Genomic DNA, 26,760 nt, shown 5'->3' with positions numbered 1-26,760 from the left:
TCTCCTCTCTCTCTCCCTTTGGCCTTCCCTTTGATGTCTTTTTATACCATCTCCAAAGTAGTTTTTTAGTTAGGAGTTGGTTGGGAACAGTTGGGCCACGGGCACTAACAAGTGATCCAGCAGGTAAAACCCGCGATATCCGCCTGAAAATAAGGAATTTATTATTTTTTTAAGTGTTTTAATACATACACGCGGGTTGGGTATACACAGACCCGTGTGTACACACATTTAACTCAGGGCAATGTCGCGTATAGGGAATAAAACATTGTTTTTTTAAATTTTAGGACCAGGTCTGGAAGGAGGGGTTGCCCTAGGCCATGAGTGCAGCATCACAAACCATAAGTGAGATTTGGAGCTATAACAGATGCCCCCTAATGTATGAGGTCAGAAGGGGAACATGATGGCCGAAATATATTATGTAAGTACATGGAAAGGAACTCTGTCGAAAAACCGAGGAGGACTGCACCAGAATTCAGCCTGCCAAGCCACCGAAAGGAGATCAGAAAGAAACACTGTCTGAGGCGGGCATACCCATGCTCAGGAAAAGTAAAGCATGTCCGCATAGCAAGTACAAGCGGATCCACTAAGTATACAAGTATACATGACTGGAAGATACATAATGGATCATCTGATCATAATGAGTAAGTACATGTCTAAATATCACATATAAAACTGTCAATGATGCTGAAAGATGCAACGGATCACTGATATCAAAGACTGATCCCAAAAGGTACCAACTGAACATGATGGAATAGGATGGTACTACACTGCAAACTCAGGTGCCAGCATATAGAATGTCGCCATGACTGACTGCAACATATAAGGTGGAGTGGTATCAACTAGCAGCAACAGGAGCAACTGTCAAGTGAACCAATGAATGCTGATACAACCTGAGGGCTTCACCGACCGCCGTGGTACATTTCTACACCATGGGAATAAATGATCTGAAGTCGACCATGTGAGAAATCGTTTGATTACCGGTCATTGATGTATACTATTAACAAACGCGAGACTACTCACCGATAATGATAATGAGCGTCAAGGTACCTAGTACAATCTAACAAGTGTGAATAGATGAGCTGAAGTCGAACACCTGTAAGAATCTATCGATCAATAGACAATTATGGTTTCCCACTGTCGATAGCGAAGGATCTACCACTAATGACTGCAAACCCCAAGGTACTGCCAAATGGACTCTAGATCTTTGCCCCAGAGCAATGAGTCGGAGTCGATAGGAAAAGATCCACTAGAAGGAAGGCATTAAGGCATCCTCCATCAATCTAGCGCGAGTGTAACCCGTAGGCCAATAATGTGGAAGGAATCAGACGAAAAAAGATGTAGTAACCCAACCGAAGTACGTTTCCGGCGTACACAAGATGTGGCTAGCGTACGGCAGAAACCCTCTGAACCAACCAATAATGAAAGCTGACACAAAGGCGAGGTATCCACCAATAGGGTCAAATGGAAACCAAGGTACTGCACAAATCCCAATGTGTGATAATGTATGCTGACGTCGAACACAAGGGAAACCACTCAGTCAAAGACCCATGATACTGATCGATGCTGAGCACAAGGTGACCTATCAATAATGAAAATAGGGCCAGGGTGCGGCTCTAGGCCTGTCCTCAGAGCAAGGTGTCGTCGTCGATAAGGACAAGACCCGCCAGCAAGAAGTCAATGGGGACCTTCTCAAACCGGCACGAGTAAAGGACCAATATAACTGATGTGATGATATACATGACACTGACAACCAGGGATGGCCGACTGAAAAATGAGTCAAGAGACACCGCAGAAAGGCCGACTCAGGCTAACTTCCCTTGAACAAAAGCACGACTCAATGTGACTATGTGGTAGCATATGATGAATCTGTATAAGTTCGTCATGCAGGAGGCACGAACGAACCCTCCATATGATTGGAAGAGATAACGAATCGGGGGAGAACTGACTCGATAACAAGGTTATGGCATACCTAAGTCAAACTAAATCCCACCCATGCGGAGGAGACTTTGTTTTGAGTGCTTTGTTCAAGGGCGACACGACTGACTCTAGCTGCCAACAATAAATGGAAATAATGTCCCTGTTACCGCTCTTTTTTGGAATATTTATTTTTTTTGTCTTTTTCTGATAAGCCGGAAAAAGAATAAAAGAATGCTACGGTACAGTGGAAAGAACGAGTGTCGGTGAAACATATGATCTAGTTCCTGGGAAAGGAACGTTCCTATGCTCAATGCAGGGAGGTGAAAACTGGTCAGTGACACTCAGAGGTATGTTCCTTCCACGGATCTGGGTATGTCAAGCTGCAGAAGTCAAAGGTATGCAAGGTTGATTTTGCAGACGTTATAGTCAAAAGTTGGCTTAAACACGAGTCCAAGTGAAGCCGGCTCTAGGCCAAAAGGTGCAAGTGGTCAACATGCAATGTAGAAGTACAACTCGACACACATAGGAGCCTCTAGGGTATAAGGCCAGAACGAAGCGAAGAAGCAAAGAGGAATGAGTCTTCAACGCATAAGTCATGGCGGGACTACAGAGGACTCTCGAGCCTAGGGATAAAAAAACAACATGAGTGCCAAGTGACGAAAAAGGTACTAACTAGGGCACCCATGATAAGGTAGGCTCTACCACACAAGTCATGATACTTCTAAGCAATGAGAAGGTTCCGCACCATAACTTGGTAGGGTCGACCCTAAGGCAAAATGGAAAAGGAAACTGATAAGTGCACAATGCAGGCGGAAAAACCTAACCTATATGCCAGTTTCGAGAACCAATACCTGTCAGAACGGACCAACCATAAAATTCCAAAGGAGAAATTTTCCAAGTTCTGTGAACATAAATAGGAACACTAGACACGAAGTTAATACATCCCACATATAAACTTCATATAAGATCTTGTGTTATAGAATACAAAACTTGAAAATGCGTACCTCATATGTACAATATGGTACAGGGGACCACGCAGCCTTGCGGCTTACGCATAAAAGTTCTTCTGGACAAACCCCTTGCAGGGATCGGACCAAGGACTCCTTTGGTAGTCATAACTCATGGCTTCAAAGAGTTCCTCCTGTGAAGGCAAAACAAGTTCTAAGAAATCATGAGAACTACAAGGATCAAAAGAGGGAATTAAAGGGTCCCATGTTCCTATAGGAAGAATCTCTCGGTCAATTGCCGGGACTAAGTCCCAAGAAGGAGAATAATAAGTCAAAGGATCCTTCTCAGAAGCAATTGAACATTGAGGACTCAATGCCACATAATTCACCCGTGGCGGGGTAGAGTCTACTTGAACACTTGGAACAAACCAAGGGGCATTCTGCAGTAAAGTCGAATTAGGGTGGTGATTATCAGATGCAAGCTGATCAATAGTGACAATATTCCCGTTATGAGGAAAGCACATTACTCGAAAGAGTGAAGACACCACAGCATTCATAGCATAGACATAATCACACCCAAGTAGCATATTAAAGTCTAAAGGGGTATCAACCACCATCATATCGATTAAGACAGTCTTCCCACCTAAAGTGATAGGCACTTGAGGAAGAACACCCATAGATTCACCAGGCCTTCTATCATAGGCTAACAACTGACTCTGAGCTGTCAACAACTTTGGGGAACCCAAAGCTTTCCAAGTCAAAGAGGATATAATACTTGCAGAAGATCCTTCATCCACCATACATCGATAGACATTTGTGGAATTAACCTTGACCTTTATTTGAAAAGGTACAGCAGAAGGAAGACGAGGCTCAACAAGGCTATCCCAATCAAAGGAAACACTCTTAGAACTTGGAGGGGGAAGATTCAAAGAAACCGGAATGCCCCCTATACTAGAAGACTCTGTACTAGAGATCAAACAAACTCTTTTGTTAGGCACTTCACCCCCAAAAGAGGAGTGTAATCAGCCAGCGATTGCACTGGATTTACCACATTATCAACCAATGTTTGATGGGATTGATGAGAAACCATATCAGATCTAGGAGCAGAAGTACTTTCAGACTCGGACCATATCTTTTGAACCTCTGGAATACCAGGGCATAAATCAGTAAGATGGTCTCCCTTGCATATCTTACAAGGGAACTTAGGTTTAAAACTTCTACGTCCAGGTTTCTTATCAACCGCCATTCCGCCAACATGACTAGCAGTGGTTTGCGGAGAGTCCTGAACATGACTTGCAGAGGTCGGTGACTCTTTGCTAGTATGACTCGCATTGACTAGACTCATGCCCCCAGCATGACTTGTAGCGGCTGAAGACTCATCTCCAACATGACTCGTAGAGGTTGAAGATGAAGTGCTAGTATGACTTGCAGTGACTAAACTTGTGCCCCCAGCATGACTTGCAGCGGCTGAACTTGTGCCCCCAGCATGACTTGCAGCGGCTGAAGACTCATCTCTAACATGACTCGCAGAGGTTGAAGATGAAGTGCTAGTGTGACTTGCAGTGACTAGACTTGTGCCCCCAGCATGACTAGCAGTGGCTGAGGGCTCATCTCCAACATGACTCGCAGAGGTTGAAGATGAAGTGCTAGTGTGACTTGCAGTGACTAGACTTGTGCCCCCAGCATGACTAGCAGTGGCTGAGGGCTCATCTCCAACATGACTCGCAGAGGTTGAAGATGCAAGGATAGACTTATTCTTCTTCTTTGACTTCCTCTTTCTCCTCTTTTTAGATTTCTTGTGACAAGAAGGAGGCAAAGAAGGAATCCCAGATTTCTCTTTGAAAGAAGATGAACAATTAGCACCCATGTGATGCCCTTGAAATAAAGCGTTCAACTGAGAAGCTTCAAGAGCATTTGGAATATTCGGAGTGGACCACAGCCAAACGGGTAGTCCAACATTCAACCCAGGAATATTCAAAGTGGCCATCAAGGGAGTACCAACGTTTCCAAAGAAAGGAGAAGCACAAGGATTCCCTTTTGGAAGGGTACCTTGGTTGGTTTCCATAGGAATATTAGCCATATCTAACTGATCCAAAGACCCTTTCCCTTGTGGGAATATAGAAACAACTCTTCAAAGAATATGGGTAAGCAACCAAAACCTTTGCCCTTAAGGAGGCAACTCCACAACTTCTGAAAGAACGACCAAAAGCCTTTCAAGATCGGTAGAGTGGTAAGCCAGTCACTCAGACCACAAAGTCCAAACGTGACTAGACAAAAATACCTAAAGCCAACTATATACAAGGAACAAAGAGCACACACTATAAAGTCCCTAAAGATACAGCCAGTCAAACAACTTCCAAGTATTTCCGCTCCGGGTGATTAGGACCGGACACCAAAATACGAGAAAGTGAATCAAGGGACCTTCCGAAGATAGTCTGGGATGATGAGGGCCCAGTCCTATCAGCGAAGGTATCAGAGGAAGTTACGCTGACCTCCTAACAACAGCCTGCGCCGGTGCAAGCCCCCAAGCTTCGCAAGGGTGCCCTCCAGTAGTACTGTCGAGAGTGATACAACGTCGACCTCAGGTGCCACGGGATTCCCCTCCGCAGCCACCTATGCAGATCCCTAGGAGAGGCAACTATGGGTACCAACTCGTCGCAGAAGCCAGGCGGAACAGTCGTGAGGTAAGTTCAGACAAGTAGGAGAGGGGTATCTCTCTTCCCTGTCTTCACAGACCCTCGTGCTTAACTCCCAGATCCGGAGCTTTCCTGGTCTTCCTAACGCTATTGGATTTACTCTCGTTAATCAGACTCTTATGTTTGACATTTTATGTGGCCTTGGAGAGTTAACTCTCCACTCGCCTAATCCAAGGCCCTAAAATCCTAAACTTGTTGGTGTAACTGACTAAAACAAAAAGTTCTAGTGGATTTTAATTTAGCGCTTGATTTTATTAGGCTGTTCTTTAAGTCACAAGGTAATGGAGATGAAACTTGTGGTGTTTTTATGGATGCAAAAGAAATTAATAAAACTTAGCTACATGCACATGCACTTTTTGTTTTCGATGAAGAGCAATTTCTATGAGGTTCAGAGGTACTTCTAATATAAACAAATTTTCTTTTTCTTATCAGACTCCACACTCACAAAAACTAACAAAACTAAATATGCCTAAAAAGAGATGCAAATCTATCCTAATGCAAGAACTATATGTGGATGCAAGATTTAAAGACTACTTCTAAAAACAAAGAAGGAAAGTTGCTGCTTTACCAAATTTTGTCTTGCCACTAAAATGCTTAGATAGAAGATGATATGTTACCAATCACTTTGTCCAAACAATAAAAACAAGTTTTAAGATAAAAACAAAGCACTTTCACTTCGCAAAAAAAGGAAATCAAATGAAAAGCAAGTTTAAGAAAGCGAAACCCAAAGCTTTCAAAAGATTTTCTTTCAATCAAACAAAAAAGTCTTTTTCAACAGAAAGCTCTCAAAAATACTGACACCAATGATTGATAAATAGGAAACCAAACACTTTTGTGAATTGACACCTTTCAAATGATGAAAACTCAACAAAAATAAATGCGTTTGAAATCGCTTTTGACAATCAGAAGCAGCAATGAAAGTCCAAAAGATCAAAAGACAAGTTTCAAGAAAATGATAACAAACAACTTTCCCGAAACGAAGGAGCAAATGGTCACAAAAATGATTTCGTTAAGCAAACAAAAGTGTCATGAAAGCAAAATGGACACAAAGATTGAACCCAATCTTCCTACTCTGCCGAAACAGAGCAATCAAGATTCCTAAACAGAAATCTTGTGTGTCAAAAATCAATGACGCTTGCAATCAACGAAAACAAGACTAATACTCCTTATGACTAGAGAGAGTTCAGAACAAGATGCCCCCTGTTAAACAGAGGACTGTTACCGGAAAATGACTGCTTGAAATTGACCCAAACCACCAGACAAACCTTCAGCAACAAGAAAATTTATAAATCTTGAAAATTATGTAATATACGCGCCTACAATTATGTGCAGAATGCGTGTACACGCGACTGTAACTAAGGAAACCTGCGTATATGCGGGTTCGCTTAGTGCAACTTGCGTATATACGCTTCTGTAATCCAGAAAAAGAGCGTATCTGAAATCTTTCAAGAAAAATAAAAAACACAGACTGAAAAACTGGAAAAGCTTGGAGTTCAAGAACAGATCAGACAGTCAGAGCCAACAAACAGAGGGGCTGAGCCTTGATTGGCTTGAAGACTACCCAAACTAGGAACAACAAGAGTGTTGTCCCCAGTGGAGTCGCCAATTCTGGTTGAAGGGAAAGTACCCCTAGGGTCCTTTGGGCTAAGACTCTACCAGACTGAAAATTGCTTATTCAAAGAAACACACACACAACCATCATCTTTACTTTTAAGAAAATTCTAATGTTAAGGGTACGTACCTAAGGTCCTACGTCCGAGAAGGCCTTTAGGGTCCAAACCCTTCTTGGAGTTCCCTTCTTCTTCCTTTGACCTGTAAGATAAAAAAATCAAATAACACAACAGTACATGTACAAATACTTATGTATAAACCATCTTTATGCTATAAAGTTAGTTATAAAAATATTTAAGTAACCACTTGCATACGAATTCAAAACAAGAATCTCATAAGCATAAAGAAAGATTGTTTCGGGAACAAAGACGTGTTTCTTTATATATAAAGGCAAATAAAGTACATATAACGGAAAGATATCACCTGAACACCTTCAGCAGGCTCCAAGCAAAGCTTCCTCTCGGATTCGTTCCAGCCTCAAGCCTCCAACAAGAGCTCCTTCCAAGTCTTACTCAATGATGATATCAAGGATGAATGATCACCAATACACATGGAAACAAGGGTTTCCTATGCAAAATGGGGGAAGTGCAGAAAGCACCAAGGACTTCAGACCTGGTCTAAGGGGAAAATCTCAGCATAATAATCTTGCTCTCCTCTCTCTCTCCCTTTGGCCTTCCCTTTGATGTCTTTTTATACCATCTCCAAAGTAGTTTTTTAGTTAGGAGTTGGTTGGGAACAGTTGGGCCACGGGCACTAACAGGTGATCCAGCAGGTAAAACCCGCGATCTCCGCCCGAAAATAAAGAATTTATTATTTTTTTAAGTGTTTTAATACATACACGCGGGTTGGGTATACACAGACCCGCGTGCACACGCGTTTAACTCAGGGCAATGTCGCATATAGGGAATAAAACACTGTTTTTTTTAATTTTAGGACCAGGTCTAGAAGGAGGGGTTGCCCTAGGCCATGAGTGCAGCATCACAAACCATAAGAGTGAGATTTGGAGCTATAACAGGGATCCAACATGACAGAAACAAAAACCTCTGAACAATTAGGAAGATAACTAGGCTACACACCCAACAATATCCCACTTGGAGACTGATTGTAACAACTCCACCACTGCTTCATGTGCTGGATAATGCTTCCACTTTGGACCTAGTTATTTCTCATATTCATCATCATACTTGAAGACCAATTGAAACTAAGTAGAATCTTAGTTCTCCCTGGTTACAACTGTTGTTAACATATCTGCAGGGTTTTGGCTAATGTGTATCTTTTCTAGCTTCAACTGTCCATCTTCCAACATTGACCGTATGAAATGGTACTTGATCTTTATATGTTTAGCCTTGGAATGAAATGTTGAGTTCTTTGCAAGATGAATAACACTCTGGCTGTGACTATATAGCCTGCCCATCTCCTTCTTCTTGCCCAACTCATCCATAAACATTTGTAACCAAATAATTTCTTTACTAGCCTCTGTAGCAGTAACATACTCTTCTTCCATTGTTGAAAGTGCAACAATGTTTTGCAACTTTAAAACCCAACTGGCTACTGTTCCACCTACAGTAAACACATACCCTATTATGCTCCTCTTGTTATCTCTATCACATGCCAATCTGCTTCAACATATCCCTATCGAGCAATGTTTGAACCACCAAAGAATAATGCTTGATTTGTGGTACCTCTCAAATACCTGAGAATCCACTTCACTACCATCCAATAATATTTTCCTGGATTGTTCATATACCTTCTTATAACTCCCACTGCATGTGCAATATCAGGACTTATGCAGACCATTGCATACATTAAGCTTCCAACTACTGATGCATATGGAGATTTATACATATAATCCATCTCCTTACTTAGTTTTAAATGGCTAGCCAAAGGTGTACTAACTGGTTTTTCATTCTGCATATTAAATCTTTCTAGCAAATTTTCTGTGTACTCACTTTGAGACAATGTTACTTTGTGATTTTTCCTATCTCTATTTATTCTCATACAAAGTATTTATTTTGCAACACCCAAATCCTTCATTGCAAATTAATTTGTCAATTTTCTTTTGAGCACATTTATTTCCTGCATGTTAGACCTTGCAACAAGCATTTCATCTACATACAACAGTAATATAATATATCTTCCATCATCTTTATTTTTAAGATAAACACAATGGTCTGAGTGACATCTAGTATAACCTTGTTTAGACATAAACCTGTCAAATTTTAGATACTACTTCCTTGGAGCTTGTTTTAAGCCATACAAACTCTTCTTCAATTTGCACACTAATTTCTCCTTTATTTTGACCTCATACCCTTGTGGTTGTTGCATATATATTTCTTCCTCAAAATCCCCATGGAGAAAGGTTGTATTTACATCTAATTTCTCAACATACAAATCTTCTGCTGCCATTAGACTTAAAATTGTTTTGATTGAAGTCATTTTAACAACAGGAGAAAAAATTTCATCAAAGAATATACCTTTCTTTTGTGCAAACCCCTTCACCACAAGTATAGCCTTATACCTCCATTTTCCTCCATCTTATTCCTTCAACTTCTAAACCCATTTATTCTGCAATGTTGTTTTACATGCAGACAACTTGACTAAGTCCCAAGTCTGGTTATGCATTGTTGGGCAATTTAATTGCTTAAATTGCTTTCATTAAATTATCAACCAGGGATACTCGTAAGCTTGTGATGATGCCAGCAAAATATATGTAGGAGTACGCAACTAACTCTATGTTTAACTAAATGATTTATGATTCAATATAATATGCAAGGGAAGAGGATCCTAATTGAGGAGGTCCTAGTTGTCCTTCTTTACAGTATTATAGATTGAAAAGAAATCATTGATTACGTAAAACTAGAAACTTGAAATAAAGACAAGAGAATGAATTTAATTGTTGTTCAGATTCAAATAGAGAGAGAGACTAACTTAGTCCCTTGATTGTCCCCTCATATACTGATCCAAACTAAACTAAGATTCATTCATAAGCATAAGAAATGAAATAACTTGAAACTTAAAAGTAAAAGAATGAATTTCAACTATCATGCAAATCAAATAGAGAGAGAGCCTAACTTAGAACCTTGGTTGTCCCCTCATATGCTGATAAGATTTTAATTTAAAACTCATTCATCAATCAAAAACAAACCCTCAAACATCTAATCAATTAAATGAAATAAGATCTATTATGAAATAAAATGTTTCTTTGATCCTTTTAGAGTGAGCTCAATTCTCTTAAGAACAAAGTGACAAGCTATTCCATGTACTACATTAAGACAATTTATATCCAAAACTATAGAATGGAAATTTATGTAAAATGAAGCTTTATTCTATTCCATCATAAGTTGGATACATGCTCCAAGAGTCCTCCTTTTGGAATGGAGGAGGTGCTCCTATTTATACAAAAATTTAAGCAACTACCTCATTAATGGGGATCCACTAATCCCTCATATGGTTACAACCAATATGAGACACATATTCCTTTATCCATGATTTTTCTCCATGAGATATGCTTGACCCCTATCCCAAATCTCCTTCAAATCTTCGAGAGAATTCGAATTTGAGTCTTGGAGGCCACATAAGAGTATCTTGGAACCTTCCAAATCACATACACATGTCACCAAACTCATTCCACCTTTAGGTATAAGCAAATACATGTTATTTTTCTAACTTCTAATAAAAAATTCACTTTAAATACTTGAAATTAATAACTTTGGAAAATGAAAATATAAATTCATATGGTAATGGAAATATAGGGTTATGTAATGATAATGTGATGAAATGAGGTCGAAAATTGAGGATAAAGGTGAAAATGGAGTGAAAATGTATGCCAATTTGGCAGCCCAACATGCATCAAGGAGTCCATCTCTTCTTCCATGGCTTGCTCCCACTTCTTCTTGGTTTCTATCTACATTGCTTCTTCATATCTTTCTCGTTCACCTGAATAAGTCAACAATACATAATATAATGAAGTAGAGTATCGTTCAGGGGGTCTACTTATCCTGGAAGATATTTTAACACCACTTTTAGGTGTTTGAGGTGCCTATTGTTGTTGTGGCTACTAATCATTATGATTTCCAGGCACCTTTACTTTTTCTGTGATCTCATCAAGCACTACATATTCCTTATTTTCGTTTTCCTGTATTTGATCATTATACAAGACATTTTCATTGAATATGACATCTTTGATCCTAATGATTTTTTGATTTTCATAATCGTATAAGTGATAACCAAAATCATTAACACCATATCCAATAAAGGTACATTTCTTTGATTTTTCCTCAAGCTTTGTTCTAGTTTATTTATTAATGTGGACAAAGGCTTTACAACCGAAAGTCTTTAAAAATGAGTAGTTTACCTTTTTACCTGTCCATGCCTCCTCTTGAATACCACCATCCAAGGAACTTGAAGTCCCTCTGCTTATTAGATAAACAAAAATATCTATAGCATCTGCCCAAAATCGTAAGGGCAATCCTACATGCAATCTCATGTACCTTCCACACTCCATGATTATCCTGTTCATCCCTCACGACACACCATTTTCCTGTGGCATTACTAGAATTGTCTTCTTTATGCGAATTCCATGTTCTGAAATGTAGTTATCAAACTCTTTTCTTCAATATTCACCTCCGTTGTATGATCTGAGACACTTCAAATTCTTTCCTGTCTCATTCTCAACCAAATCTTTCCATTTCTTGAAAGTATCAAATACATCAGATTTATTCCAAATACAATAAATCTAGGTTTTTATAGTTGCATCATTAATAAAAGTAACATAATAGCGAGAGCCATCAAGATATGATACCTGAGATGGTCCCCATAAATCTGTATCCACAAGCTCTAATTTTTCTCTCTTCTTTTCCTCCCCAACTCTGATAAATTAGATTCTCTTCTGTTTTCTGTAAACACAATTCTCATAGAAATCCAAATAAACACTCTTCACACCTGACAACAAATTTCTTGAGTGAATAATCTGCATCCCTTTCTCACTCATGTGTCAGAGCGTATGATGTCACAATGTTGTATCTTCTCATATGGAGGTTAAAGAATTACAAAAATTAGAAATACCATTGCATAAATATAACACACCAGCCTTTTCTCCTTTTTCTATTAATAGGTCTCCTTTAGTGACCTTCTACGTTTTGTTTGTAAATGTAGTTACATAGCCTTCACCACCTAACTGCCTTGTTGAAATTATAGTTTTCTTCAAGAATTGAACATTCCTTACCTTCTTCAATAGCCATTGGAAACTACCTTCTTCAATAGCCATTGGTTTCCATTCTGTTTCTTTATCAAAACCTTGCCCATTCCAGCAATTTTAAAGGGTTTATCATCACCTAAACAAATGTGTCCAAAATCTACTTGAACGTAGTTGTGAAAATGTTTCCTATCAGGCGTGGCATGAAATGAGGCTCCTGAATCTACCACCCAGGCATCAATAATATTCTCTGATGAAAGAATCAAACCATATTGCAACACAACACCTGTCACATTCACTTCATGATTTTTTTCTTGTTATCCATCTCCTCCTTTTCCTTTTTGAGATTTGCAATCTTTCTTCAGGTGTCCTTTCTTCCTGCATTTCCATCACACTATCCCTGATTTGGATTTGGATCTATCTTTTCTTGAATTAATGTCATTTCTCGGGCTCCTTACTCTTTCCATTTTTCTTCCCCTAGTTTTTGTAGTCAAAGGATTAGTTGCTGTCTCACCTAAGATTTTCCATCACATTTAATCGCTAAGGATAACACCAACAACATCATCAAACTTTAAAGTACTAGATCCAAAGACATAGTTACTGATAGCCAAAACTAATCCATTCCAACTTTCTGGCAATGAGTGCATAAACAACAAAGCCCTAGCTTCATCATCGAAATTTACCCCTACAAAACTTAATTGATTGGTAACCGTGTTAAATTCATTTAAATGATCAACAACAGATCCACTTTCTAACATATTCATATTAAATAAATGCTTCATAAAAAATACCTTATTTGAGGCCAAGGGTTTTTCATCTAGTTTTTCATATACCATCATTAAACCTTTTGTTGTCGTTTCCTTTGAAATGTTGAATACCACTGACGCTGCCAAACATAATTGTATTGTTCCTAGGGCCTTTCTGTCGAGAATCTCCCATTCCACGTCCATCGTACTCATCAACTTCTTTGTTTTTCAGCTCAATGGTAGGTACAAATATTTCTGATACAGATAATCTTCCATCTGCATCTTCCATAGCTGGTAGTTTTGGCCATTAAATTTCTCTACCCTAAACCTACCATTTTCTGCCATTATTCCCACTCGAACCAGGAACCCTTCTCTCTTGTGATTTTATTATAAAATAGACCTTCGACTCTGATATCGGTTGTTAGAAATTAATTAACAGAGCAATGAAATTCACAAAATATTGTGGAAACACAAATACAAAAACACATAAAACAAGAGAGACACATATATACTTACTTCACCCAATTTGGGCTACGTCCACGAAGAAAAAACCAGTCATTCCTTTTATATTATCCAAAAAAATGAAGAGATACAACCTACAACAAATGTGCTGTAATTTCCTCTTTTATCTCACATAACCTCCTCTCTCTCTCACTGAGAATAATCATACACAACCGCAATACAATTCCCTCATATAAACCAAGGGTTTCCTTCCAAGGAAAAAAACCCTAAATTAACGTAACTTCTACTGTCATATCATATTCCTAATGAATTTCCCGGATTGACTACAAAATTAGAATATTTTATAAGGAAAATTTTCATCTATTTTTAGCTTCAGGGGTGCTACCCCCAAACCCCCGCCAAGGGGGGCTCATAAAGGCCGTCATTATCCTCCCTTGGACCCACCTGACGCCGATTAAATGGGTGACGTTTCTGTCCCGTTAGGAACTGGGATCCAACATGACTAAAATAAAAAACTCTGAACAATCAGGAAGATAATCAGGCTCTACACCCAACAAAGGGTACTCCTTAAAGCCATGGACTTGGATGAGTACATTCCCTAAAATTCATCCTACCCACAAGTAACCTTTGTGTCTTTATTGACAAAAGGGCCATGGACTCAGTTAAGTTGTTAGGATTTCCACCCATCTGGCTAGTGGGTGAGGAGACTTAGGTATGTGTGATATTTACCAAGGGCAGACGCACCTACAATGCACTTAGTTGTGGTAAATTGATCTCCCCTAAGTATTGGATGCAATTTTTCTACTACTTGATCACTGGGGATCAAGTTGGGTGAGGGTCAGTCAGTGGGCATAGGATGTGTATCTTTACCAAGGTCATTTATTAATTCCATGGAATTGGTTGTGGTAAATTGATCCCCCTATTTTCATTATGGAGATGTGATGTGATGCGATGAGATGATATGATGATGTAGCTATCAACTTTCGTTATGTTGGGAAATGTGTATCTGAGATGAGATTTATGATATACTCTTTCAGGTCATGGAACTTGACTTGGAGACATAGGGTGTGTGTGATATTTACCAAGGTCATATATGAATGCCATGGAATTGGTTGGGGTAACTTGATCACCCTTATTATCAGTTGAGGATCAAGAATTCTTTGTTCAGCCTAAATGATAGATATGGAGCCATCAAAAGAATTGCTCCCTAGCTAAGAGGGAGTGTTGAAAATTGGAATCTTCAGTTGGAATCTTATCTATCAAAATGATGGAGAAAAATAAAATATGAAAATTGAAATTGAAATTTATTATTTCCCTCCTAAATATATTCAAGTTGGCCTCATAATCATTCAAGTCGGTTGGGCCCAATAAGGCACCGATTCGACCATCTCAAAAGTCTATATAAAGAGTCTTTCCTCCATAATTTGTATACACATCAATTTTTATCATGAGATCTTTGCTCTAGTGAAGGAGGAAGAAGAATATGAGGAGATGAAGTTAAAAAGGAAGTCTTGAAGGATTTCTATTACTCTTGGTTACTAGTTTGGTTATTCTCTTGATGATGTTTATGAGGTATTGACATATCTTGAACTCTCTCTCTCATATAAGGAATAATTTATGGGTTTTCCCCTTGTGGGTTTTGCCTTGGCCTCAGGCCTAATTTTTGTGTCTCTTTCTCATGGTTTCTTGGTGATTCATGATTGTTTTTTTGTTTCTCTCTTCATGCTTATGGTTCATTTGTTACTCCTTAATGATGCAAAAATGGTAATAATGAATTTTGAGGCCAATGCTAATAATTTTTGTGTTATTTTTGCAATCAAAATTTTCTTCTCATGCCCTAAATTAAATTAATATAACTTCACCTGCTTGACCTTTTCCTTAAAGATCACCTCTTGATCTAGCCTTGTTAGGATCATTCATCATAAGTGGGACTTTTCTAGGTACCACAATACCTCAATTCAACTTTACATCTCACAATTGTCAAGCTCAAGCCATGGAAAACCCAAATCAAACTTTAAATGTTCATTTTCCCACTTCATTAAACCTTTTGGATATTTTAAATCTAACAAGCAACCTTATCATGCATAAAAATGCTTGTCCCCCAATTCCCATAAAGTTACCTTTGGATATCCCAAAGTTTGAGGGTAGGCTAGGCGAAGACCTTGCTAACAACATAATGACCTTTCATTTATGGTGCTCATGCAATAGTATCACTGACAACTCAATTCAATTAAGGATATTCCAACACACCTAAACTGGTCCCTTAGCCAAATGGTATGCTAGTGAGAAGTCAGGGACCCATAACACATTCAAAGTCTTTTCTCACATTCTTGTAGTTACTATTTTGTCACGAAACAAGACTGAATTATAATCCATGTCTTAGACAAAATTCTTTCACCCATATCACTTGTCACATCCATGAGTGACATAGATTCCATGACATCTACAAAATCGAGGTTCCAAGGGAACTTATCTTATACTTTTTTCCTAAAATCACTTTTTCTAGTCACAGTGAAAGATGTTGCAACCACCACGCCTCAGGATGAGGAACGTCAAGACATCACCAAAGTTTACCAAATTGAGTTGATTTATGCATAATTGGGACATGTCTATATAGTAATCCTCGATACACTTGGCCTCAACCTTTCAACAATGAGAAACTGGGGGCATAAAACTTTGTTGATGGGATTATTGGGTCAATCACCTAGTACAATGTTCACTATGGGAACCAAATTTCCTATATTAGTCATGGAAATTCATATGGATCACCCCCCACATTTCCTATCATCGGTGGGATACTTCTTGCACCTACACCAAATGTAAGAGGTTATTATTAAAACCCTCATGTTGAATCCAATGCACCTCCTATGCAGCGTACAAGTTACTCCACCTTGTGCAATTTTGATGGGATGTCCTCATCCCAAACTTCATACAGGAATCTTGAATAGAGAAACCCTAATTACCCTTTCCTTGGACCACCCAAATCTTATCGTATAACCCATAATTTTTAGAGAATGCAAGAGTCAACTTTGCTCAACTTTCCTTTCCACAACAACAATAGGCCTTTATGCAACTCAATACACCCAACCCCCCTTCCTAGCAGAACAATGGGAAGAAGAAAGGAAAGAATAAGAAAAATAGAAAACTCAATACACCCAAACCCCCTTCCTAGCAGAACAATGGGAAGAATAAAGGAAAGAATAAGAAAAATAGAAACTAGGGACAGGGGGGGACTCTCAATGGTAGAATTTATAGGGTGGGGCCAATATCTAAAGTTGAAATCAACCTTCTAATTAAGATACTAACAACCCAGAGTAATAAGGAAATAAAAATGGTCTTCAGATGAACTTTCCTTGTGCAATATATAGGGAGTATGGTCATTACACAACCACTGCCCCCAAATAATCTAATTCTAGAGTCAGAAAGAGGCTATGGGTAGTCATGGACCTAGTGGCCAAATTGCAATCACCCAACAATATGTTGTATTATAAGCTCCCTTGCCTCAACATAGTGTCCTAGCCAACCAACAAGAGGTTGGTACTTATCACCTCCACACTTTTTCAATGGGAAATCTACAAGATGTCGCTAATAGGGAAATTTATATGAATTCAATGTTTATCCTTATTTAAACCCACTTTTGCAATTACAACATACTTCTTCATCCCAACCTTTCTTCAACTGATGTTATGATGTTTTCTTCTTCTAGTGACCCTTGAGAATCCCACATCTCGTAGTTGTTTATATATCAAAATTCACCAAAGGATCGCTAAGGCACATCACTCATAATTATGATGCAAGAGTGACACATAGCTCTATAATTTTTGATGACTTCGCTCAATCCCTTGTCTCCATTTCAACATTGGAGGTTCTTCAAACTTACTGCATGTTAGTAGAGTTGGCATTGATGTCAAAGGTCAATAAACATATTTGAAAAAGAGTAGAAAATTGTTATACTTGCACTTGTTGGAAGAAATGGTTATAGATACACATGATGTTAGTTACTAATGTTAGTTATCAATATTCTAGTCTCCATTACATTCTTCAATGGAAGAATCCAATGCTTTGTATTCTAACTTCTTTCATAGTAACTTCTGGAAGCAAGACGTCTACAACTGATGCAAGTGTTCAGGGCTTAATATGTTAAAGAGAGATGTAGTCAATATGAAATTCTCACCTAAGTTGATGGATTGATTGCATAGAATGGAAATCATATTGTACATAGAAGGAACCCCAACAATAACCATGTAGCTAGTCTAAGTCGCAGTGAGGACATATAACATTCCTTGAGCATAGTAGGAGATGACAAGAGTGCTTGAGAAGTGCATGATTTAGACTTGTTGAAGACAATACTTGAAGTGGATAATGTAGACTTGTCAATGCATAACATAAATGGTTTGAAGAAAGAATTACTTATTTGGAGATTAATTTTTTATTTTTCCCTAATTTAGGAAATGAATGCAGATTAATGCTTAACAATATGTGTTTGTAGCCCAGATTTCCAGTGGGAAAGTATCTTCCACAACCTAGACTACCAATGGGTAATCAATGTCTCAGTCCTATAGCATGGATAAAGAAAAATTCAGGCTTTGGATTATGAAATTATTGTAGTTGGTTAATGTTAATTTTTATTAATACTTGGAGGACCATTTAATTTGATTGATCTTCAAAGTTTGAAAGAATTTGGAAATGAATAGGTGGACCATAAAGAGACAACCATAGAATTCAAAGACACATCCTTCAAATTCCTGCACTGTCATACAAACAAATAGCAAGTTATGTATATAAAAATATGTGCTTTTGGATGGCAGAGTTGTTTATTAGTTTGAATTTTGTGAGACCATGTTTGTGAATTACTTAAGAAAGAGATAAAGAGGAAGAGTAGCATATGTGAAGAAAAATTGAGGAGGAGGAGCAAGAGATAAGCTACTGTAAAGGGGGAAAAATAGAATACAAAATAAATCCATAGGAAAGGAAGAACTCACAATTCAAAGTCTAGGTAAACCAACAAAGTAATTTTGTAATATTATAAGAGGATTGGTGTCTCCTTTCAGGCAGTAGCTTGAAAAAGAATAGGTTGGATCCCATAAGAAGAGGGAGTGGGTACTCCTAGCAAGATTTATCTTGTAGAAGAAAATATAAGTTGAAGCCTTCTGTAGGTGGGTGCCTATAAAATTTGATGTAAAAAATGAATGGGTGCTTGTATATCTCGCAAATTGGTGCTTGCATACTAGTTCATACCAATTCATTGTAAAAGAAGATTGACAAGAAGAATAAGAAGGACAAACATTTGGTGGGTTTTCTCCCATAAGGGTTTCCACCTAAAATCCTTGGTGTTCATATGTTATGATTGTGATGCTTATGTGGTTTAACGTTTCCTTTTCAGGTATTGTGTTTTTAATCTACTGCTCATATGTTATGTTGGTGAATTAATGGATAAGTTAATTGTTTAATAAAAAGTAAAATTGGTTAATGATGACACAATTAGCATTATATTGATTCAATCCCCCCTAGTATATTCAAGTTTTCAACAATTGATATTAGAGCACAGTTCCTTCAGGTGCAACTTAGTTGTTGGAAGTTAGACTTGGTTGAATCATGGATCATCAAAGTGTGCCTATGTTTAGTGCCACAAACTTTCAAGAATGGAAAGATAAAGTAAAATTTGAATTAATTTCTCATGGGTTTGAAGTCTAGAAGGTAGTTACTAATGGTTATGATGAGGACCCCCCTTAAAAACAAGTTCAACAGTGGAATTCTAAGGCTAAATGTACAATTTATAACAAATTTCACAATTTCTATCTTGAGATGGTAATAGATATCAAATATGTAAAATATATATGGGATGGGTTCTAGGTACTGCATGAAGGAGATTACAGTAGTAGCAGTGGAAAAAAAAGAAGAAAATTATCTCTCAGAAGGAGACTATTAAGTTGGATGAGATCTGTTATCCTAGTGAGAAAATAGTTGATTGCCAAAAGAAGAATATAGATGAAAACAACGCTAAGCTTGACTCATCCTTGGTTGAAATAGAAAGGATATCAATGGAAAATAGAGATTATAAGATGCTTATTTCAGATACTTGAAGAAAGAGAGCATGATTTTAAAGAATAAATTATTAACTTGAAAACCCAATTAGAAGAGGCAAGGAGAGTTGAAGAGGTAATGAGCAACTAGTTGAAGGAATGAAAGGAACAATGTGAAAGATTAGAAGTTGAGGTAGTTTTAACAAGAAATGATCTAGAAAAGAGTACATCTAGCTAAAAGGAAGCTACAAGAGATAATGAAGCAAGGCATGTAGTAGAAGATGACAACAACATGATTATCAAGGAAGCAAGCAAGAACAAGCAGCGAAACTAACAACTGAGGAGTGAGCCAAATAAAGTGTCTTGTATAAAAAGGAAATCTACTTCTAGAGATGAATTTAGAAAGTTTGAAAGGTTTCAAAGGATGAATAGAAACTCCTTTTCTCCCATGATGAATATTGTTGAACGTTATTGTCGCAATAATGTGTATAAGAAGGAATTCGAAGTTTATTATTTGGGATATAGATCTCAAGTTCTTATAACATCTATTTCACCGATGGCATTCTATGGTTTGAGGCTTGAGTATGCCCTTGATGGCAGCTCAAACTATATAGCTTGGAAGGATCACATGGAGGCAGTATTGGAAGATAATGGCCTTAAGGACTTCATTGATCAAGAAGTCCCTAAGCCTACTGATGCTACTCAACTGGCAGAATGGAAGAAGTGTGTGGCTAGAGCTAGGATAATTCTCTTGCAGGGAGTGCGAGATCACATTGTCTCGAGCCTCCATGGGTAGGAGACTCCATTTGCAACGTGGAAAAGATTGAAATATTTATATCAGAACAATAGTGATCAGAGGAAGGTGGCATTGAAGGACAAACTTCGAAATATCAAGTTTGAAAAGGATGAGACATTCTTTATGTATCTGACCAAGCTCATCACATGCATGGATGAGCTTGCAAGTGTAGGGGTTGTGACAATTGATGATGATATGGTGTCTAGCACTCCTTGGCCTTCCTAAGAGCTGGCATAGCTACCAGGACTCAGTTAATGGAAGGGAGAAACTGCCAAATTGGGAACGGCTGTGGTTGGATTTGATGCAGGAGATCAGACAGAGCACCAGAGACGGTTCTTCATCCATGGAGGATGAGGAGAACTATGCCTTAGTGAGTAAGGAAAAGAAGGGGAAGGATAAGGTTTCTATTTCCAAATTCAGTTCTTCCAATGGTGGGAAGAAGGTTGACAAATCAAAAGTGTGATGCTTTCGTTGTCATGAGGTGGGCCATTATGCTGCAAATTGTCCACAGTGGAAATCCAAGAAGGGATCCAGGGAAGGATCTGAAGGTGAGGCACTTGCTTCACAGTTTGATTTGGATTTCACACTCTTCACATACATGGTATTGGAGCACAGGTGATCAAGGAAGAACAATATACTAATAGGAGATTTCAAAGTTTTGAATTTTGGGCCGAGAGTTTACAGAGCAGATCTGAAAATTTATGTACAAAATTTTCAGAAAAAAATAGCAGATTTGGATTCCTTGCGGAAAAAGACCCAAATTCAAAAAACAAATCGGCTAACTCAGAGTTCGGATGAGGGAGATATCACTAATTTAAAATCAGCATTTTTTCCAAAAAATTTCGTGACGGCGGGAAAGTGGAAACATATTGGTGTGCTAGCCAAGAACATGTATGCACTTGAGGTACAAGATGCATGCAAAGCCTTGAGGAGCAAGGCAAAGGTTAGATACTTGGTGGTTGAGAGGGAGAGTAAATTACCTCTCAACATGCAAATCCAGAAGAAGTCTCAGATGATTGTGGAGGAGCCACGATCTGTGAAGCAAATTCAGGAGGTTGTGGAGCAGCCAAAACTAGAGAAGCTGAGAGGAGATCGAGTAGAGACATGTACTCATGCAGAGACCTCCAGTAGGGGGAAACTTTGAGCCAAGTGGGCGGAGAGATCACATGTAGCCATACCTCTAGGTAGGAGGTGGGACGATGTGGAGTGATCGTCGCAAGGAGGACAGGCAAGATCCTTGAGGTACCCAACCTCTTTGATTCGACTTTGCTACGGGATCCCCAATGAGGAGTAGCAGGACTGACTGATTGGGTAGAGACAGATGCGGATGGAGCGGCAGAGAGAGCTACAGTGCAAGGAATCCCAGGACAATGCAGAGCATGTGGATTGCAGCAATGCGAGAGACACAAGTGTGTTGCACAGTGCAGGGTAGCACAGAGAAGGGTGCAATGGTGCAAGATGCATGGAGATGTTGCAGTAAAGTAGAGGTCAGAGAGGGAGCACTTGTTAGTAGCAGGTAGAGCTTCAGCATCAGAGTATGTTTCTAGCCCAACGGAGAGGTCAGTTGCGAGTGTTGCTGGAGCAACCGCACTTGGTAGATGTGTTGCATGCAGAACATTCCAGAGTTACAGGATTGGGTTCAAGAGGAAGCCTTTCTTGTTGAGAGGGAGTGTTGAAAAGTGTGCAAAAAGAAATGCTAAATTTAGGAAGTGATAAAAATAGAATTGCTAAAAATAGAACTTCTAAAAATAGCAGTTTGGCTAATGAGCATTTTGGCATCCTTGGGTGAGAGGTGAAACCGCTAAAAATAACATCTTCTAAAAATAACATTTCTAGGTCCCTTCCTATTTATAGCAGTCCCTGGTATATCTATAGGAAGTAAATTCAAATTTGGTCTTACCAGCAGTTTGGAATATTAATTAATTAATTCTCCATGAGTTAATTAGTTAAGGAAAAGAAAACTTGAACTCTTTGTGAGAACATGAAATTATTTCTCCACTTGTTATAGACATTTTTGTGCCTTACAGCATTGAGCATGAAATGTCCATAATCTAAGGGATCCAAAGTCCCTAAACATGTTGTTCCTACCCCTAGAGGAACAAGGCTAACAAACCACAACAATTCACAGAAGTTCTCCACCAGAAACTGCTCAAAAACAAGTCAATTTAGGATCATTTCAGTGGCTACACTAGCTGTTTGCGCTGAATGTCAAAGCCAACACTGGCTACCTGCGTTGAATTTCAAAGGGAACACTGGCTACCTGCGCTGAACGAGAGTGGACATGTGGCAAGCTCATTTCTCAAGGTGTCAGAACCCAGGAAGCTTCCAAAATGACACTTGCCTCAGGGAATTCGACTGGTGATGAGTAAGAGGTTCCAAATCTCCAAGTGGAAGCAAGAACCTCCTGTAGGAATTTACAGGGTAAGTTCCTCAGAAAGAATACCAAGAGGACACCGCTCACAACCAGATCTCAAATCAATACACCAGTATTTTTGACGTGGTTAAAACCCTCAGAGTGCAAGGAGGGAAACAGTCCACGGCCTGTCCCAACGTGGGTACAGACAATTTATTAATCAAAGAATGAAAATTTACATAAGCTTCTCTCATGCACGGATTACCCGAACAATGACCCTCCATGCGCTTTAAATAGAACTCATGGACCAATCGGGTGTCAAGCCACGGATCAAGTGTCGGTAATACCGAGGTGAGAGTGAACCGTCGGATCACTACATATCGTGACCGTCGGATTGTAAGTTACAAAATGTACAACGGTAAAGAAACACACTTTACCTAACTCTAACCTAACTCTATACTAGACCAAGTTGAACTTAACTATATCCTATGTGTCGGAATATCCTAACATCCCCCCTTAAGAACAACTTGGGATAGGATTGAAGGATTTACAAATATGACACAATAGGAGAAGGAAGGAGGCACTAGAGCCTATCCCCCCTTAGTGACAACTTCCTGAACTCCAAGCATATATCGAAGTTTAGTGAACTTCGCCTCTGTGAGAGCCTTTGTGAAGATGTCTGCAACCTGATCATCTGTTGGACAATATTGCACTTCAAGAACATGGTCATGAATGAGCTTTCTGATGAAGTGCATGTGTAGTTCAATGTGTTTGCTGCGCTGATGCTGGACTGGATCTTTGCATAGCTGAATGGCACTTTGATTATCACACCAAAGTGTGGTTGGATGCTGCTGCTCAAAGCCAAACTCTGATAGGATCTGACGAAGCCACAAGGCTTCCTTACTAGCTTCCACGGCACCACGATACTCTGCTTCTGCTGACGAAAGAGAAATGGCAGCCTGTTTCTTACAAGCCCATGTAATAGGTCCTGAACCAAGAGTGAAGACATAACCGGCAGTAGACTTCCGATCATCAAGGTCACCAGCCCAATCAGAATCAGTGAAACCAACTAACAGAGGAGCTGCTTTGGCACTGTAATGAATCCCAAACTGTACTGTACCTCGAACATAACGAAGTATTCTTTTAGCTGCTTTCCAATGACTTTCACGGGGGTTTTGCATAAAACGAGCAACAAGGCCAACAGCAAAGGAAAGATCAGGACGAGTATGGGTTAAATACAAGAGTTTTCCGACAAGTTGACGGTATAAGGTAGCATCAACTTCAGGAGAAGTACAAGAGACTGAAAGTTTGACTCCAGACTGAAAGGGAGAAGGGGCTGGCTTACAGTCTTCCATGTGAAAATGACGAAGAATATCACAAGCATACTTGGACTGGGAAAGGAAAATACCCTCTTGGGATTGCAAGACTTGAAGACCGAGAAAATAGTGTAAGTGTCCTAAGTCTGTCATTTCAAATTTCTTTTTAAGGCTGGACTTCACATGGTTTATAAGGTTGGGATCACTACCAGTAAGAATAAGATCATCAACATAAAGAACAAGGATGATAAGAGAGTTGCCCACTTTCTTGGTGTAGACAGTATTGTCAGAATGACACCTAGAAAAGCCAGATTCTAAAAGAAAGCTATCCATTTTGGCATACCAAGCTCGAGGAGCTTGCTTGAGGCCATAAAGGGATTTCTTAAGTCGACAAACGAGGCTGGAGTCTGTTTGTATGAAGCCAATGGGTTGTTCCATATAGATTTCTTCCTGCAAGTCCCCATGCAAGAAGGCAGATTTAACATCCATTTGATGGACTTCCCATTTTAAAGAGGCAGCAAGGGAAAGAACAAGGCGGATAGAGTTCATTTTGGCAACTGGAGAGAAGGTTTCAGTGTAGTCAATGCCTTCAACCTGTGAAAAGCCCTTAGCAACTAGACGAGCTTTATGTTTATCAACTTTCCCATCTGGTCCATACTTGGTTCTGTAAACCCATTTGCATCTAACAAGTTTGCGTCCCTTTGGTAGAGGAACAAGATCCCATGTATCATTTGTCATCAATGAATGATATTCTTCATTCATAGCTGTTTCCCAATGTGGATGGCCTGAAGCTTCTGCAAAAGTGTCAGGATCATGATTTACTGGAGCTTGAGCCAGTAAAGAAGAGGCTCTTTCAAACTGAGAACGTGTACGTCGCTGATCTGTAGGATCACCGGCAAGATCACCTGCTGCATCCCGAGTAGCACGGACCCATCTTGGAAGTTGAGGATCCTGAGAAGGTGGGGAGGATTATCATCCTCGCTTTCATCATCAGAAGAAGAAATGTTTTCAAAGATAGAAGAGATAGGAAGAGGTGGCACATCCGCCGGACTAGGCTCGCAGGCCGATTTATTTTCATCAAATTTTACATCTCTTCTAATGATAACATTTTTGGACTTAAATGGAATAAGTCTATAACCTTTTACATCTTCAGAATATCCAACAAAAGTACATTTCTCACTCTTAGGTTCTAAAGCTTTATGCTTTTCATCTGGAATATGGGCCCATGCTTCACTTCCAAACACACGAAAGTGACTTACATCTGGTTTAATGGAACTCCAAGCTTCTTCTGGAGTGATATTCTCTAGAACCTTAGTAGGAGTGCGATTGATTATATAATTTGCACAATTAATTGCTTCGGCCCAAAAACTAAGACTGAGTCCTTTAGATTGCAGCATACAATTAGCCATTTCCTTTAAGGTGCGATTTTTCCTTTCAGCTACACCATTTTGTTGTGGAGTGTATGGAACAGTATGTTGCATTTGAATTCCATTTTCGGTGCAAAAGTTGATGAATGCATTTTTAACATATTCTCCACCATTATCAGTTCTTAGCTTAAGAATTTGATGTCCAGATTGTTTTTCAACAAATGCTTTGAAGGCCAAAAAGGTGGTAAATACTTCGCTCTTGAGTTTTAAGAAGTATACCCAAGTGCGTCTGGAGAAATCATCAATGAAAGTTAAGAAGTACTTGCAGCCAGAGAATGAAGCAACAGGAAGAGGACCACATAAATCACTGTGCACAAGCTGTAAAGGGGCTGAGGCGTGCCAAGAGGCACGTTTGTCAAAACTGTCCCGATGATGTTTTCCGAGTACACATCCGGAACAAACACCATCTTTGCAAGATACCATAGGAAGACCTGTCACCATATTTTCTTTACATAGATGCTGAAGGGAGCGATAGTTTAAGTGACCAAACCGCTCATGCCAAAGTTTGCTCACTTCATCATTATGAGCAACAAATACTGAGGGAAGATGGGATGACCCAAAGTTGTGAAACTTATACAACCTTTTGGAATCATCAGCAAGACCAGTAGCTAGAATCTGTTTAGGATCTTTTAGATCCTTGATTACAACATCATGAGGTGAAAATTCAACAATTTTACCTTCACCTGAATGAGTTATCTGATAGACAGATAGAAGGTTGCAGGATAAGTTTGGAACACATAATACATCATTGAACTGACCATTGTCTAGATGAACAGTTCCAGTCCCTACAACATTAAGAGATCTATCATCACCAACATATATATTTTTGGTGTTACAATCATTTAAAGAAGAAAACATGGCTTGGTTTTTGGCCATGTGACAAGAGGCTCCAGAATCAATGAGCCACTCATGAGAATGAGAAGAAGAAGAAGATACATTTAATGCATAACCAGACTGAGATGATTGACGATGACATGCAGAAAATGCCGTTCCGGAAGTTGAAGTTGAAGTAGGCTCCAGATGGATGTTATGTTTCTTCATTGCGGCTTCCAAGGCTTCCATCTTCTTAAAGCATTTAGATTCTAAGTGGCCATCTCGATTACAAAAGTTACAATGTCTGTCAGTCTTCTTCCATTTGTTTTTATTGGTCTTGTCATTTTGCTGAAATGATCTTTCATCTTGAGGCTGAGTTGGTTTAGGACCATTCCTTTGAGGATAAGACTTCTTAGGATTCTTTGAATTTGGTTGCTGCTGGGCGGCTAACGCTTTCGA

Source organism: Pinus tabuliformis, chromosome 3_1, assembly GCF_031772625.1.
Source record: "Pinus tabuliformis cultivar Carrire ecotype Pingquan chromosome 3_1, CPIR1, whole genome shotgun sequence".
In the NCBI taxonomy this organism is placed as follows: domain Eukaryota; kingdom Viridiplantae; phylum Streptophyta; class Pinopsida; order Pinales; family Pinaceae; genus Pinus; species Pinus tabuliformis.
The sequence above is the reverse complement of the archived record's forward strand: the minus strand, read 5'-3'. Positions refer to the sequence as shown.